Genomic DNA, 15,473 nt, shown 5'->3' with positions numbered 1-15,473 from the left:
ATCCATAGCCCACGCCTCGCAACCATACAATTTTGTTGGAACCACTATTCCTTCAAACATGCCCATTTTTGCTTTCCGAGATAATGTTCTCAACTTCCACACATTCTTCAAGGCTCCCAGGATTTTCACCCCCTCCCCCACCCTATGATCCACTTCCGCTTCCATGGTTCCATCCGCTGCCAGATCCACTCCCAGATATCTAAAACACTTTACTTCCTCCAGTTTTTCTCCATTCAAACTTACCTCCCAATTGACTTGACCCTCAACCCTACTGTACCTAATAACCTTGCTCTTATTCACATTTACTCTTAACCTTCTTCTTTCACACACTTTACCAAACTCAGTCACCAGCTTCTGCAGTTTCTCACATGAATCAGCCACCAGCGCTATATCATCAGCGAACAACAACTGACTCACTTCCCAAGCTCTCTCATCCAGAACAGACTTCATACTTGCCCCTCTTTCCAAAACTCTTGCATTCACCTCCCTAACAATCCCATCCATAAACAAATTAAAAAACCTTGGAGACATCACACACCCCTGCCGCAAACCTACATTTACTGAGAACCAATCACTTTCCTCTCTTCCTACACGTACACATGCCTTACATCCTCGATAAAAACTTTTCACTGCTTCTAACAACTTGCCTCCCACACCATATATTCTTTATACCTTCCACAGAGCATCTCTATCAACTCTATCATATGCCTTCTCCAGATCCATAAATGCTACATACAAATCCATTTGCTTTTCTAAGTATTTCTCACATACATTCTTCAAAGCAAACACCTGATCCACACATCCTCTACCACTTCTGAAACCACACTGCTCTTCCCCAATCTGATGCTCTGTACATGCCTTAACCCTCTCAATCAATACCCTCCCATATAATTTACCAGGAATACTCAACAAACTTATACCTCTGTAATTTGAGCACTCACTCTTATCCCCTTTGCCTTTGTACAATGGCACTATGCACGCATTCCGCCAATCCTCAGGCACCTCACCATGAGTCATACATACATTAAATAACCTTACCAACCAGTCAACAATACAGTCACCCCCTTTTTTAATAAATTCCACTGCAATACCATCCAAACCTGCTGCCTTGCCGGCTTTCATCTTCCGCAAAGCTTTTACAACCTCTTCTCTGTTTACCAAATCATTTTCCCTAACCCTCTCACTTTGCACACCACCTCGACCAAAACACCCTATATCTGCCACTCTATCATCAAACACATTCAACAAACCTTCAAAATACCCACTCCATCTCCTTCTCACATCACCACTACTTGTTATCACCTCCCCATTTTCGCCCATTTGCTCCCTTGTCTTACGCACTTTATTTACCTCCTTCCAGAGCATCTTTTTATTCTCCCTAAAATTTAATGTATATATATGAATATATATATATATATATATATATATATATATATATATATATATATATGTGTGTGTGGATGTAAATGTGTGTGGATGTAACCAAGATGTGAAAAAAGGAGAGATAGGTAGTATGTTTGAGGAAAGGAACCTGGATGTTTTGGCTCTGAGTGAAACGAAGCTCAAGGGTAAAGGGGAAGAGTGGTTTGGAAATGTCTGGGGAGTGAAGTCAGGGGTTAGTGAGAGGACAAGAGCAAGGGAAGGAGTAGCAATACTCCTGAAACAGGAGTTGTGGGAGTATGTCATAGAATGTAAGAAAGTAAATTCTCGATTAATATGGGTAAAATTGAAAGTTGATGGAGAGAGGTGGGTGATTATTGGTGCATATGCACCTGGGCATGAGAAGAAAGATCATGAGAGGCAAGTGTTTTGGGAGCAGCTAAATGAGTGTGTTAGCGGTTTTGATGCACGAGACCGGGTTATAGTGATGGGTGATTTGAATGCAAAGGTGAGTAATGTGGCAGTTGAGGGAATAATTGGTATGCATGGGGTGTTCAGTGTTGTAAATGGAAATGGTGAAGAGCTTGTAGATTTATGTGCTGAAAAAGGACTGATGATTGGGAATACCTGGTTTAAAAAGCGAGATATACATAAGTATACTTATGTAAGTAGGAGAGATGGCCAGAGAGCGTTATTGGATTACGTGTTAATGGACAGGCGTGCGAAAGAGAGACTTTTGGATGTCAATGTGCTGAGAGGTGCAACTGGAGGGATGTCTGATCATTATCTTGTGGAGGCTAAGGTGAAGATTAGTATGGGTTTTCAGAAAAGAAGAGTGAATGTTGGGGTGAAGAAGGTGGTGAGAGTAAGTGAGCTTGGGAAGGAGACCTGTGTGAAGAAGTATCAGGAGAGACTGTGTACAGAATGGAAAAAGGTGAGAACAATGGAAGTAAGGGGAGTGGGGGAGGAATGGGATGTATTTAGGGAATCAGTGATGGATTGCGCAAAAGATGCTTGTGGCATGAGAAGAGTGGGAGGTGGGCTGTTTAGAAAGGGTAGTGAGTGGTGGGATGAAGAAGTAAGAGTATTAGTGAAAGAGAAGAGAGAGGCATTTGGACGATTTTTGCAGGGAAAAAATGCAATTGAGTGGGAGAAGTATAAAAGAAAGAGACAGGAGGTCAAGAGAAAGGTGCAAGAGGTGAAAAAAAGGGCAAATGAGAGTTGGGGTGAGAGAGTATCATTAAATTTTAGGGAGAATAAAAAGATGTTCTGGAAGGAGGTAAATAGGGTGCGTAAGACAAGGGAGCAAATGGGAACTTCAGTAAAGGGCGTAAATGGGGAGGTGATAACAAGTAGTGGTGATGTGAGAAGGAGATGGAATGAGTATTTTGAAGGTTTGTTGAATGTGTCTGATGACAGAGTGGCAGATATAGGGTGTTTGGGTCGAGGTGGTGTGCAAAGTGAGAGGGTTAGGGAAAATTATTTGGTAAACAGAGAAGAGGTAGTAAAAGCTTTGCGGAAGATGAAAGCCGGCAAGGCAGCAGGTTTGGATGGTATTGCAGTGGAATTTATTAAAAAAGGGGGTGACTGTATTGTTGACTGGTTGGTAAGGTTATTTAATGTATGTATGACTCATGGGGAGGTGCCTGAGGATTGGCGGAATGCTTGCATAGTGCCATTGTACAAAGGCAAAGGGGATAAGAGTGAGTGCTCAAATTACAGAGGTATAAGTTTGTTGAGTATTCCTGGTAAATTATATGGGAGGGTATTGATTGAGAGGGTTAAGGCATGTACAGAGCATCAGATTGGGGAAGAGCAGTGTGGTTTCAGAAGTGGTAGAGGATGTGTGGATCAGGTGTTTGCTTTGAAGAATGTATGTGAGAAATACTTAGAAAAGCAAATGGATTTGTATGTAGCATTTATGGATCTGGAGAAGGCATATGATAGAGTTGATAGAGATGCTCTGTGGAAGGTATTAAGAATATATGGTGTGGGAGGCAAGTTGTTAGAAGCAGTGAAAAGTTTTTATCGAGGATGTAAGGCATGTGTACGTGTAGGAAGAGAGGAAAGTGATTGGTTCTCAGTGAATGTAGGTTTGCGGCAGGGGTGTGTGATGTCTCCATGGTTTTTTAATTTGTTTATGGATGGGGTTGTTAGGGAGGTAAATGCAAGAGTTTTGGAAAGAGGGGCAAGTATGAAGTCTGTTGGGGATGAGAGAGCTTGGGAAGTGAGTCAGTTGTTGTTCGCTGATGATACAGCGCTGGTGGCGGATTCATGTGAGAAACTGCAGAAGCTGGTGACTGAGTTTGGTAAAGTGTGTGGAAGAAGAAAGTTAAGAGTAAATGTCAATAAGAGCAAGGTTATTAGGTACAGTAGGGTTGAGGGTCAAGTCAATTGGGAGGTGAGTTTGAATGGTGAGAAGGCTGGAGGAAGTGAAGTGTTTTAGATATCTGGGAGTGGATCTGTCAGCGGATGGAACCATGGAAGCGGAAGTGGATCATAGGGTGGGGGAGGGGGCGAAAATTTTGGGAGCCTTGAAAAATGTGTGGAAGTCGAGAACATTATCCCGGAAAGCAAAAATGGGTATGTTTGAAGGAATAGTAGTTCCAACAATGTTGTATGGTTGCGAGGCGTGGGCTATGGATAGAGTTGTGCGCAGGAGGATGGATGTGCTGGAAATGAGATGTTTGAGGACAATGTGTGGTGTGAGGTGGTTTGATCGAGTAAGCAACGTAAGGGTGAGAGAGATGTGTGGAAATAAAAAGAGCGTGGTTGAGAGAGCAGAAGAGGGTGTTTTGAAATGGTTTTGGCACATGGAGAGAATGAGTGAGGAAAGATTGACCAAGAGGATATATGTGTCAGAGGTGGAGGGAACGAGGAGAAGTGGGAGACCAAATTGGAGGTGAAAAGATGGAGTGAAAAAGATTTTGAGTGATCGGGGCCTGAACATGCAGGAGGGTGAAAGGAGGGCAAGGAATAGAGTGAATTGGATCGATGTGGTATACCGGTGTTGACGTGCTGTCAGTGGATTGAATCAGGGCATGTGAAGCGTCTCGGGTAAACCTCGGAAAGCTGTGTAGGTATGTATATTTTCGTGTGTGGACGTATGTATATACATGTGTATGGGGGTGGGTTGGGCCATTTCTTTCGTCTGTTTCTTTGCGCTACCCCGAGAACGCGGGAGACAGCGACAAAGCAAAAAAGGAAAGAAATATATATATATATATATATATATATATATATATATATATATATATATATATATATTATATATATATGCATAGGAAAAATGCCTTCTCTACACATCTAAAAGCACATATTGATCGATAGAGATATGCATGTAGAAATTCAAAGAAAATTCTCTTAATTTCTGTCTTTTACAAACCTCCATTCTGGAATAAAATGGGCTTTAATAGGTCTGAGATACTTCTATATATTGTTTATAGTTTGAGAGTGGTAAGGTTGAAGTTCGTATGTATCCTTTTGTAGAACTTTTAGTAAGGAGGGAATGTACTTGAACCCTGGTTTGGTCCCCCCCTCCATATTCATGCTTTCTTATTTTCTTTTATGGTCGATTTGATTATATATGGGTAACTTAGATAAATAAATAGAATGCAGTGCGCTCGGCTTTCAGTCTATCATATGATGTGTATTTGGAGTTGACTACCTTGTAGCATTAAATTTCAGTGTGCAAAACAAGAGACTACCTTTACAGCCAAGGTAGTGTGAATCTCTGATAGTTGCAAAATAATTTGATCCAGTTACAGTCCTGCTGTTAATTTATCAGCATTTCACATCATATACACATCAGTTATTCATTGCCGATTAATATGACAACAAAACTGTTATCAAGGAAGGGCTCCATGTCGAATTTATTTTTGTCCGCAAGAATTTTAATGTATCATCCCTTACTTTAAATTAGGGAAAGGGAATCATTTTACCTTGTTTCACCTCACTGGGGTGAGAAACAGCAGACAAAAATGAAGAGAACATCTTTAGGTATTCATTAAAAAGAATTGAAGGTTTCATTTACCACCAGTGCATCATTTCAGAACTTTTGGTTTATGAAATGAAGATAATATGTCAGTCCTTAAACTTTTTTGAGAGTATGCCATACCATTTTATCCATTAACTTGCATGTTTGTCCATTTCATGTTTAATCAGAGAACATTATAATTTCATGAACGACATTCACTAGTTATCTACATTATCTGCCCATGTATGCAAACAGCAAATTATCTTACCATATCAAGGAAACATACTTGGAATGAATGGTAAGATATTAAGTGTTCATTATTGGATAAGACGATTACCCGTCGTTTGTACTGAAAGAGAGGAATAGATATCGTCTCTAGAGGAGTAGACGAAGAAAATCGATACATAGACAGTGAGAGGAATGCACTCCTTGTACACACAAGGAGAAAGATGTACTCCACATCTTGTACACACAAGGAGAGAGATGTACTCCACATCTTGTACACACAAGGAGAGAGATGTACTCCACATCTTGTACACACAAGGAGAGAGATGTACTCCACATCTTGTACACACAAGGAGAAAAATGTACTCCACATCTTGTACACACAAGGAGAGAGATGTACTCCACATCTTGTACACACAAGGAGAAAAATGTACTCCACATCCAGGCAAAATAAAGAATGCACTACTTATCCCGCCTCATACACAAATATACTCTGTGTCCAGACAAAGAGATGAATACACTCCACGTCCAAGCACATAGATGAATCCACTCCATGTACAAAAGAAGAGACGAATGCACTCCGTCTAAAGACAAGTAGACGATTAAAATCATTATCTAGACAAGGAGATAAAATCAACCTTTGGAGAGAGAGAGAGAGAGAGAGAGAGAGAGAGAGAGAGAGAGAGAGAGAGAGAGAGAGAGAGAGAGAGAGAGAGAGAGAGAGAGAGAGAGAGAGAGAGAGAGAGAGAGAGAGTAGTCTAATTCACTATGTGTTTAGACAATGAAACGACAGCACTCCATAAAAGCGGGATTTCTCCACACAAGGAGACCAGTGGATTACATGCCCAAACAGCGAGAGCAATGCACGCATTTAGAAAATAAAAGAGAGGAATGCACATTAGATAAGGAGATGAATGCAGTTCGTTTCTAAATACCTAAAATGATGAATTCCTTGTCTAGACAAGGAGACGAATGCGATGTTTGTTTACACAATTAAGTCAATGCATAAGTGTTCAGACATGTAAACGAATACACTCTTTATCGAAACAAGGAAATGACAGCTATCCTTTTCTGAATAATGTGACCAAAGCCTTTCCATTATAAATAATGAGGCGCATGTATTTCTTATAGAGGTATAAAGAATAATACAGTTTTTGTCCAGAGAAGTTACGAATGAATAAAAGTCTAGATAAGGAGAGGAATGCACCCTTTGTTCGGACAGGGAGACAAATGCACTTACTTGTCCAGAAAAGCGAACAACTATTCTCCCTGCTCAAAAATGATGAGGAGAAAACTTGGTGTCCAGACACTAAGACTTAATGTTCTTTGTTTCCATAGAAGGAGAAAAATGCACTCCAGTTCGAACAGATATAAACAAACATATTTCGAATATAGACAAGGAGACGAATGCATTCCTTGTGCAGACAAGATGAATACACTAAAAGGAGATGAATATAATTCGTTTCCAGAGAAGGAGAAAATGTGATCCGTGTCCAGATACATAGACGAATACATTTCTTATACAAAAAAGCAGACGAATGTTCTCCTTGTTTAGAGAAGTTGGCGAAAATAATGATTTCCAAACAAGGAGACGAATGCTATTCTCGTACTTACAAGGAAAGGTATATACTCCCTATCCACGCAAGCTGAGCAATGCACTCCAAATACACTCCGTGTCATGAAAAGGAGTCAAATACAGTCTATGTCCAAACACAAACAAGGAGATACACCGTCCTACAGCGCCAGGAAAACAGACAAAATGGCCACATTCGTTCACACTCAGTCTCAAGCTGTCATGTACAATACATGGAAACCACAGCTCTCTACTGCAGGCCCGACAAACATTTCCATGGTTTTCCCCAGACGTTTCACATGCCCTCGTTCAGTCCATTGACAGCACGTCGACCCAGGTATACCACATCGTTCCAATTCACACTATTCCTTGCACGCCTCTCACCCTCCTGTATGTTCAGGCCCCAATCACTCAAAATCTTTTTCACTCCATCTTTCCACCTCCAATTTGGTCTCCCACTTCTCCTCGTTCCCTCCACCTCTGACATATATATCCTCTTTGTCAATGTTTCCTCGCTCATTCTCTTCATGTGACCAAACCAGTTCAATACATCCTCTTCTGCTCTCTCAACCTCACTATTTTTATTCCCACACATCTCTCTTACCCTTTCATTACTTACTCGATCAAACCACTTCACACCACATATTGTCCTCAAACATCTCATTTCCTACACATCCACCCTCCTCATTATAACACTACCCATAGCCCACGCCTCGTAACCACTGAGTATTGTTGAAACCACTATTCCTTTAAACAAACCCATATTTTCTCTCCAAGATAACGTATTCTCCTTCCACTCATTCTTCACAGCTCCCAAAACCTTCGCCCTCTTCCCTACAATGTCATTCATTTCCGTTTCCATGGTTCCATTTGTGCTAAGTCCTCATTAATATCCTCACTATTCCTTCTTTTGGAAAGTTAAAAACGAGAGGGAAGAATTGCCAGCCACCCGCACATGAATGCGCACCTTCATAGAATATATGTATATATATATATATATATATATATATATATATATATATATATATATATATATATATATATATATATTTATGTATATATATATATATATATATATATATATATATATATATATATATATATATATATATATATATATATATATATATATATATATACATATATATATATATATACATATATATATATATATATATATATATATATATATATATATATATATATATATATATATATATATATATATATATATTTATTTTTTTTTTTGCTTTGTCGCTGTCTCCCGCGTTTGCGAAGTAGCGCAAGGAAAAAGACGAAAGAAATGGCCCAACCCACCCCCATACACATGCCTTGATTTAATCCACTGACAGCACGTCAACCCCGGTATACCACATCGCTCCAATTCACTCTATTCTTTGCCCTCCTTTCACCCTCCTGCATGTTCAGGCCCCGATCACACAAAATCTTTTTCACTCCATCTTTCCACCTCCAATTTGGTCTCCCTCTTCTCCTCGTTCCCTCCACCTCCGACACATATATCCTCTTGGTCAATCTTTCCTCACTCATTCTCTCCATGTGACCAAACCATTTCAAAACACCCTTTTCTGCTCTCTCAACCACGCTCTTTTTATTTCCACACATCTCTCTTACCCTTACGTTACTTACTCGATCAAACCACCTCACACCACACATTGTCCTCAAACATCTCATTTCCAGAACATCCATCCTCCTGCGCACAACTCTATCCATAGTCCACGCCTCGCAAACATGCAACATTGTTGGAACCACTATTCCTTCAAACATACCCATTTTTGCTTTCCGAGATAATGTTCTCGACTTCCACACATTCTTCAAGGCTCCCAGAATTTTCGCCCCCTCCCCCACCCTATGATCCACTTCCGCTTCCATGGTTCCATCCGCTGCCAGATCCACTCCCAGATATCTAAAACACTTCACTTCCTCCAGTTTTTCTCCATTCAAACTCACCTCCCAATTGAATTGACCCTCAACCCTACTGTACCTAATAACCTTGCTCTTATTCACATTTACTCTTAACTTTCTTCTTTCACACACTTTACCAAACTCAGTCACCAGCTTCTGCAGTTTCTCACATGAATCAGCCACCAGCGCTGTATCATCAGCGAACAACAACTGACTCACTTCCCAAGCTCTCTCATCCCCAACAGACTTCATACTTGCCCCTCTTTCCAAAACTCTTGCATTCACCTCCCTAACAACCCCATCCATAAACAAATAAAACAATCTTGGAGACATCACACACCCCTGCCGCAAACCTACATTCACTGAGAACCAATCACTTTCCTCTCTTCCTACACGTACACATGCCTTACATCCTCGATAAAAACTTTTCACTGCTTCTAACAACTTGCCTCCCACACCATGTATTCTTAATACCTTCCACAGAGCATCTCTATCAACTCTATCATATGCCTTCTCCAGATCCATAAATGCTACATACATATATATATATATATATATATATATATATATATATATATATATATATATATATATATATATATATATATATATATATATATATATATATATATATATATATATATGTACATATATATATATATATATATATATATATATATATATATATATATATATATATATATATATATATATATATATATATATATATTATTTTCTTTCATACTATTCGCCATTTCCCGCATTAGCGAGGTAGCGTTGAGAACAGAGGACTGGGCCCTTGAGGGAATATCCTCACCTGGGCCACTTCTCTGTTCCCTCTTTTGGAAAATTAAAAAAAAAGAAGTGAGAGGGGAGGATTTCCAGCCCCCCGCTCCCTTCCCTTTTAGTCGCCTTCTACGACACGCAGGGAATACGTGGGAAGTATTCTTTCTCCCTTATCCCCAGGGATAATATATATATATATATATATATATATATATATATATATATATATATATATATATATATATATATATATATATATATATATATATATATATATATATATTTTTTTTTTTATACTTTGTCGCTGTCTCCCGCGTTTGCGAGGTAGCGCAAGGAAACAGACGAAAGAAATGGCCCAACCCACCCCCCCCCCATACACATGTATATACATACGTCCACACACGCAAATATACATACCTACACAGCTTTCCATGGTTTACCCCAGACGCTTCACATGCCCTGCTTCAATCATCTGACAGCACGTCAACCCCGGTATACCACATCGCTCCAATTCACTCTATTCCTTGCCCTCCTTTCACCCTCCTGCATGTTCAGGCCCCGATCACACAAAATCTTTTTCACTCCATCTTTCCACCTCCAATTTGGTCTCCCTCTTCTCCTTGTTCCCTCCACCTCCGACACATATATCCTCTTGGTCAATCTTTCCTCACTCATCCTCTCCATGTGCCCAAACCACTTCAAAACACCCTCTTCTGCTCTCTCAACCACGCTCTTTTTATTTCCACACATCTCTCTTACCCTTACGTTACTCACTCGATCAAACCACCTCACACCACACATTGTCCTCAAACATATTATTTCCAGCACATCCATCCTCCTGCGCACCACTCTATCCATAGCCCACGCCTCGCAACCATACAACATTGTTGGAACCACTATTCCTTCAAACATACCCATTTTTGCTTTCCGAGATAATGTTCTCGACTTCCACACATTCTTCAAGGCTCCCAGGATTTTCGCCCCCTCCCCCACCGTATGATCCACTTCCGCTTCCATGGTTCCATCCGCTGCCAGATCCACTCCCAGATATCTAAAACACTTCACTTCCTCCAGTTTTTCTCCATTCAAACTCACCTCCCAATTGACTTGACCCTCAACCCTACTGTACCTAATAACCTTGCTCTTATTCACATTTACTCTTAACTTTCTTCTTCCACACACTTTTCCAAACTCAGTCACCAGCTTCTACAGTTTCTCACATGAATCAGCCACCAGCGCTGTATCATCAGCGAACAACAACTGACTCACTTCCCAAGCTCTCTCATCCCCAACAGACTTCATACTTGCCCCTCTTTCCAAAACTCTTGCATTCACCTCCCTAACAACCCCATCCATAAACAAATAAAACAACCATGGAGACATCACACACCCCTGCCGCAAACCTACATTTACTGAGAACCAATCACTTTCCTCTCTTCCTACACGTACACATGCCTTACATCCTCGATAAAAACTTTTCACTGCTTCTAACAACTTTCCTCCCACACCATATATTCTTAATACCTTCCACAGAGCATCTCTATCAACTCTATCGTATGCCTTCTCCAGATCCATAAATGCTACATACAAATCCATTTGCTTTTCTAAGTATTTCTCACATACATTCTTCAAAGCAAACACCTGATCCACACATCCTCTACCACTTCTGAAACCACACTGCTCTTCCCCAATCTGATGCTCTGTACATGCCTTCACCCTCTCAATCAATACTCTCCCATATAATTTACCAGGAATACTCAACAAACTTATACCTCTGTAATTTGAGCACTCACTCTTATCCCCTTTGCCTTTGTACAATGGCACTATGCACGCATTCCGCCAATCCTCAGGCACCTCACCATGAGTCATACATACATTAAATAACCTTACCAACCAGTCAACAATACAGTCACCCCCTTTTTTAATAAATTCCTCTGCAATACCATCCAAACCTGCTGCCTTGCCGGCTTTCATCTTCCGCAAAGCTTTCACTACCTCTTCTCTGTTTACCAAATCATTTTCCCTAACCCTCTCACTTTGCACACCACCTCGACCAAAACACCCTATATCTGCCATATATATATATATATATATATATATATATATATATATATATATATATATATATATATATATATATATATATATATGCTATGTAGAAGGTATTAAGAATATATGGCATGTGAGGCAAGTTTTTAGAAACAATGAAAAGCTTTTATCTAGGATATAAGGCATGTGTACGTGTAGGAAGAGAGGAAAGTGATTGGTTCTCTGTGAATGTAGGTTTGCGGCAGGGGTGTATGATGTCTACATGGTTGTTTAATTTGTTTATGGATGGGGTTGCTACGGAGGTGAATGCAAAAGTTTTGGAAACAGGGGCAAATATGCAGTCTGTTGTGGATGAGAGAGCTTGGGAAGTGAGTCAGTTGCTGTTCGCTGTTGATACAGTGCTGGTGGCTGATTCGTGTGAGAAACTACAGAAGCTGTTAACTGAGTTTGGGACAGTGTGTGAAAGAAGAAAGCTGAGAGTAAATGTGAATAAGAGCAAGGTTTTCAGGTACAGTAGGGTTGAGGGACAAGTCAATTGGAAGGTAAGTTTGAATGGAGAAAAACTGGAGGAAGAGAAGTGTTTTGAATATGTGGAACTGGATTTGGCAGCGGATGGAACCATGGAAGCGGAAGTGAATCATGGGGTGGGGGAGGGGGCGAAAGTACTGGGAGCCTTCAGGAATATGTGGAAATCGAGAACATTATCTCGAAAAGCAAAATTGGGTATGTCTGAAGGAATGGTGGCTCCAACAATATTGTATGGCTGCGAGGCGTTGGCTATAGATAGAGTTGTGCTGAGGAGGGTGGATGTGGTGGAAATTGGATGTTTGAGGACAATATGAGGTGTGAGGTGCTTTGATCGAGTAAGTAATGATAGGGTAAGAGAGATGTGTGGTAATAAAAAAAGTGTGGTTGATAGAGCAGAAGAGGGTGTTTTGAAATGGTTTGGTCATATGGAGAGAATGAGTGAGGAAAGATTGACCAAGAGGATATATGTGTCAGATGTGGAGGGAACGAGGAAATGTGGGAGACCAAATTGGAGGTGGAAAGATGGAGTGAAAAAGATTTTGAGTGATCGGGGCCTGAACATGCAGGAGGGTGAAAGGCGTGCAAGGAATAGAGTGAATTAGAACGATGTGGTACACCGGGGTCGACGTGCTGTCAATGGATTGAACCAGGGCATGTGAAACGTCTGGGGTTAACCATGAAAAGTTTTGTAGGGCCTGGATGTGGAAAGGGAGCTGTGGTTTCGGTGCATTATTACATGACAGCTAGAGAATGAGTGTGAACGAATGTGGCCTTTGTTGTCTTTTCCTGGCGCTACCTCGCGCATATGAGGGGGGGAGGGGGTTGTTATTTCATGTGTGGCGGGGTGGCGATGGGAATGAGTAAAGGCAGACAGTATGAATTATGTACATGTGGATATATGCATATGTCTGTGTGTGTATATATATATATACGTTCGTTGAGGTGTATAGGTATGTATATTTGCGAGTGTGGACGTGCATGTATATACATGTGCATATGGGTGGGTTTGGCCATTCTTTCGTCTGTTTCCTTGCCCTACATCGCTACGCGTGAGACAGCGACAAAGGAAAATGAATAAATACACATAAAAATATATATACATATATATATATATATATATATATATATATATATATATATATATATATATATATATATATATATATATATATAGATATATTTATTTATTTTATCTATTATACTTTGTCGCTGTCTCCCGCGTTTGCGAGGTAGCGCAAGGAAACAGACGAAAGAAATGGCCAAACCCCCCCCATACACATGTATATACATACGTCCACACACGCAAATATACATACCTACCCAGCTTTCCATGGTTTACCCCAGACGCTTCACATGCCCTGCTTCAATCCACTGACAGCACGTCAACCCCGGTATACCACATCGCTCCAATTCACTCTATTCCTTGCCCTCCTTTCACCCTCCTGCATGTTCAGGCCCCGATCACACAAAATCTTTTTCACTCCATCTTTCCACCTCCAATTTGGTCTCCCTCTTCTCCTTGTTCCCTCCACCTCCGACGCATATATCCTCTTGGTCAATCTTTCCTCACTCATCCTCTCCATGTGCCCAAACCACTTCAAAACACCCTCTTCTGCTCTCTCAACCACGCTCTTTTTATTTCCACACATCTCTCTTACCCTTACGTTACTCACTCGATCAAACCACCTCACACCACACATTGTCCTCAAACATCTCATTTCCAGCACATCCATCCTCCTGCGCACAACTCTATCCATAGCCCACGCCTCGCAACCATACAACATTGTTGGAACCTCTATTCCTTCAAACATACCCATTTTTGCTTTCCGAGATAATGTTCTCGACTTCCACACATTCTTCAAGGCCCCCAGGATTTTCGCCCCCTCCCCCACCCTATGATCCACTTCCGCTTCCATGGTTCCATCCGCTGCCAGATCCACTCCCAGATATCTAAAACACTTCACTTCCTCCAGTTTTTCTCCATTCAAACTCACCTCCCAATTGACTTGACCCTCAACCCTACTGTACCTAATAACCTTGCTCTTATTCACATTTACTCTTAACTTTCTTCTTCCACACACTTTTCCAAACTCAGTCACCAGCTTCTGCAGTTTCTCACATGAATCAGCCACCAGCGCTGTATCATCAGCGAACAACAACTGACTCACTTCCCAAGCTCTCTCATCCCCAACAGACTTCATACTTGCCCCTCTTTCCAAAACTCTTGCATTTACCTCCCTAACAACCCCATCCATAAACAAATAAAACAACCATGGAGACATCACACACCCCTGCCGCAAACCTACATTCACTGAGAACCAATCACTTTCCTCTCTTCCTACACGTACACATGCCTTACATCCTCGATAAAAACTTTTCACTGCTTCTAACAACTTTCCTCCCACACCATATATTCTTAATACCTTCCACAGAGCATCTCTATCAACTCTATCATATGCCTTCTCCAGATCCATAAATGCTACATACAAATCCATTTGCTTTTCTAAGTATTTCTCACATACATTCTTCAAAGCAAACACCTGATCCACACATCCTCTACCACTTCTGAAACCACACTGCTCTTCCCCAATCTGATGCTCTGTACATGCCTTCACCCTCTCAATCAATACCCTCCCATATAATTTACCAGGAATACTCAACAAACTTATACCTCTGTAATTTGAGCACTCACTCTTATCCCCTTTGCCTTTGTACAATGGCACTATGCACGCATTCCGCCAATCCTCAGGCACCTCACCATGAATCATACATACATTAAATAACCTTACCAACCAGTCAACAATACAGTCACCCCCATTTTTAATATATATATACATATATATATATATATATATATATATATATATATATATATATATATATATATATATATATATATATATATATATATATATATATATATATATATATATATATATATATATATATACGTGTGTATGTACATGTGTATGGGGGCGGTTGGGCCATTTCTTTCGTCTGTTTCCTTGCGCTACCTCGCAAACGCGGGAGACA

This window comes from Panulirus ornatus, chromosome 46 (assembly GCF_036320965.1).
Source record: "Panulirus ornatus isolate Po-2019 chromosome 46, ASM3632096v1, whole genome shotgun sequence".
In the NCBI taxonomy this organism is placed as follows: Eukaryota; Metazoa; Arthropoda; class Malacostraca; order Decapoda; family Palinuridae; genus Panulirus; species Panulirus ornatus.
This window is presented reverse-complemented; position numbering follows the sequence as displayed.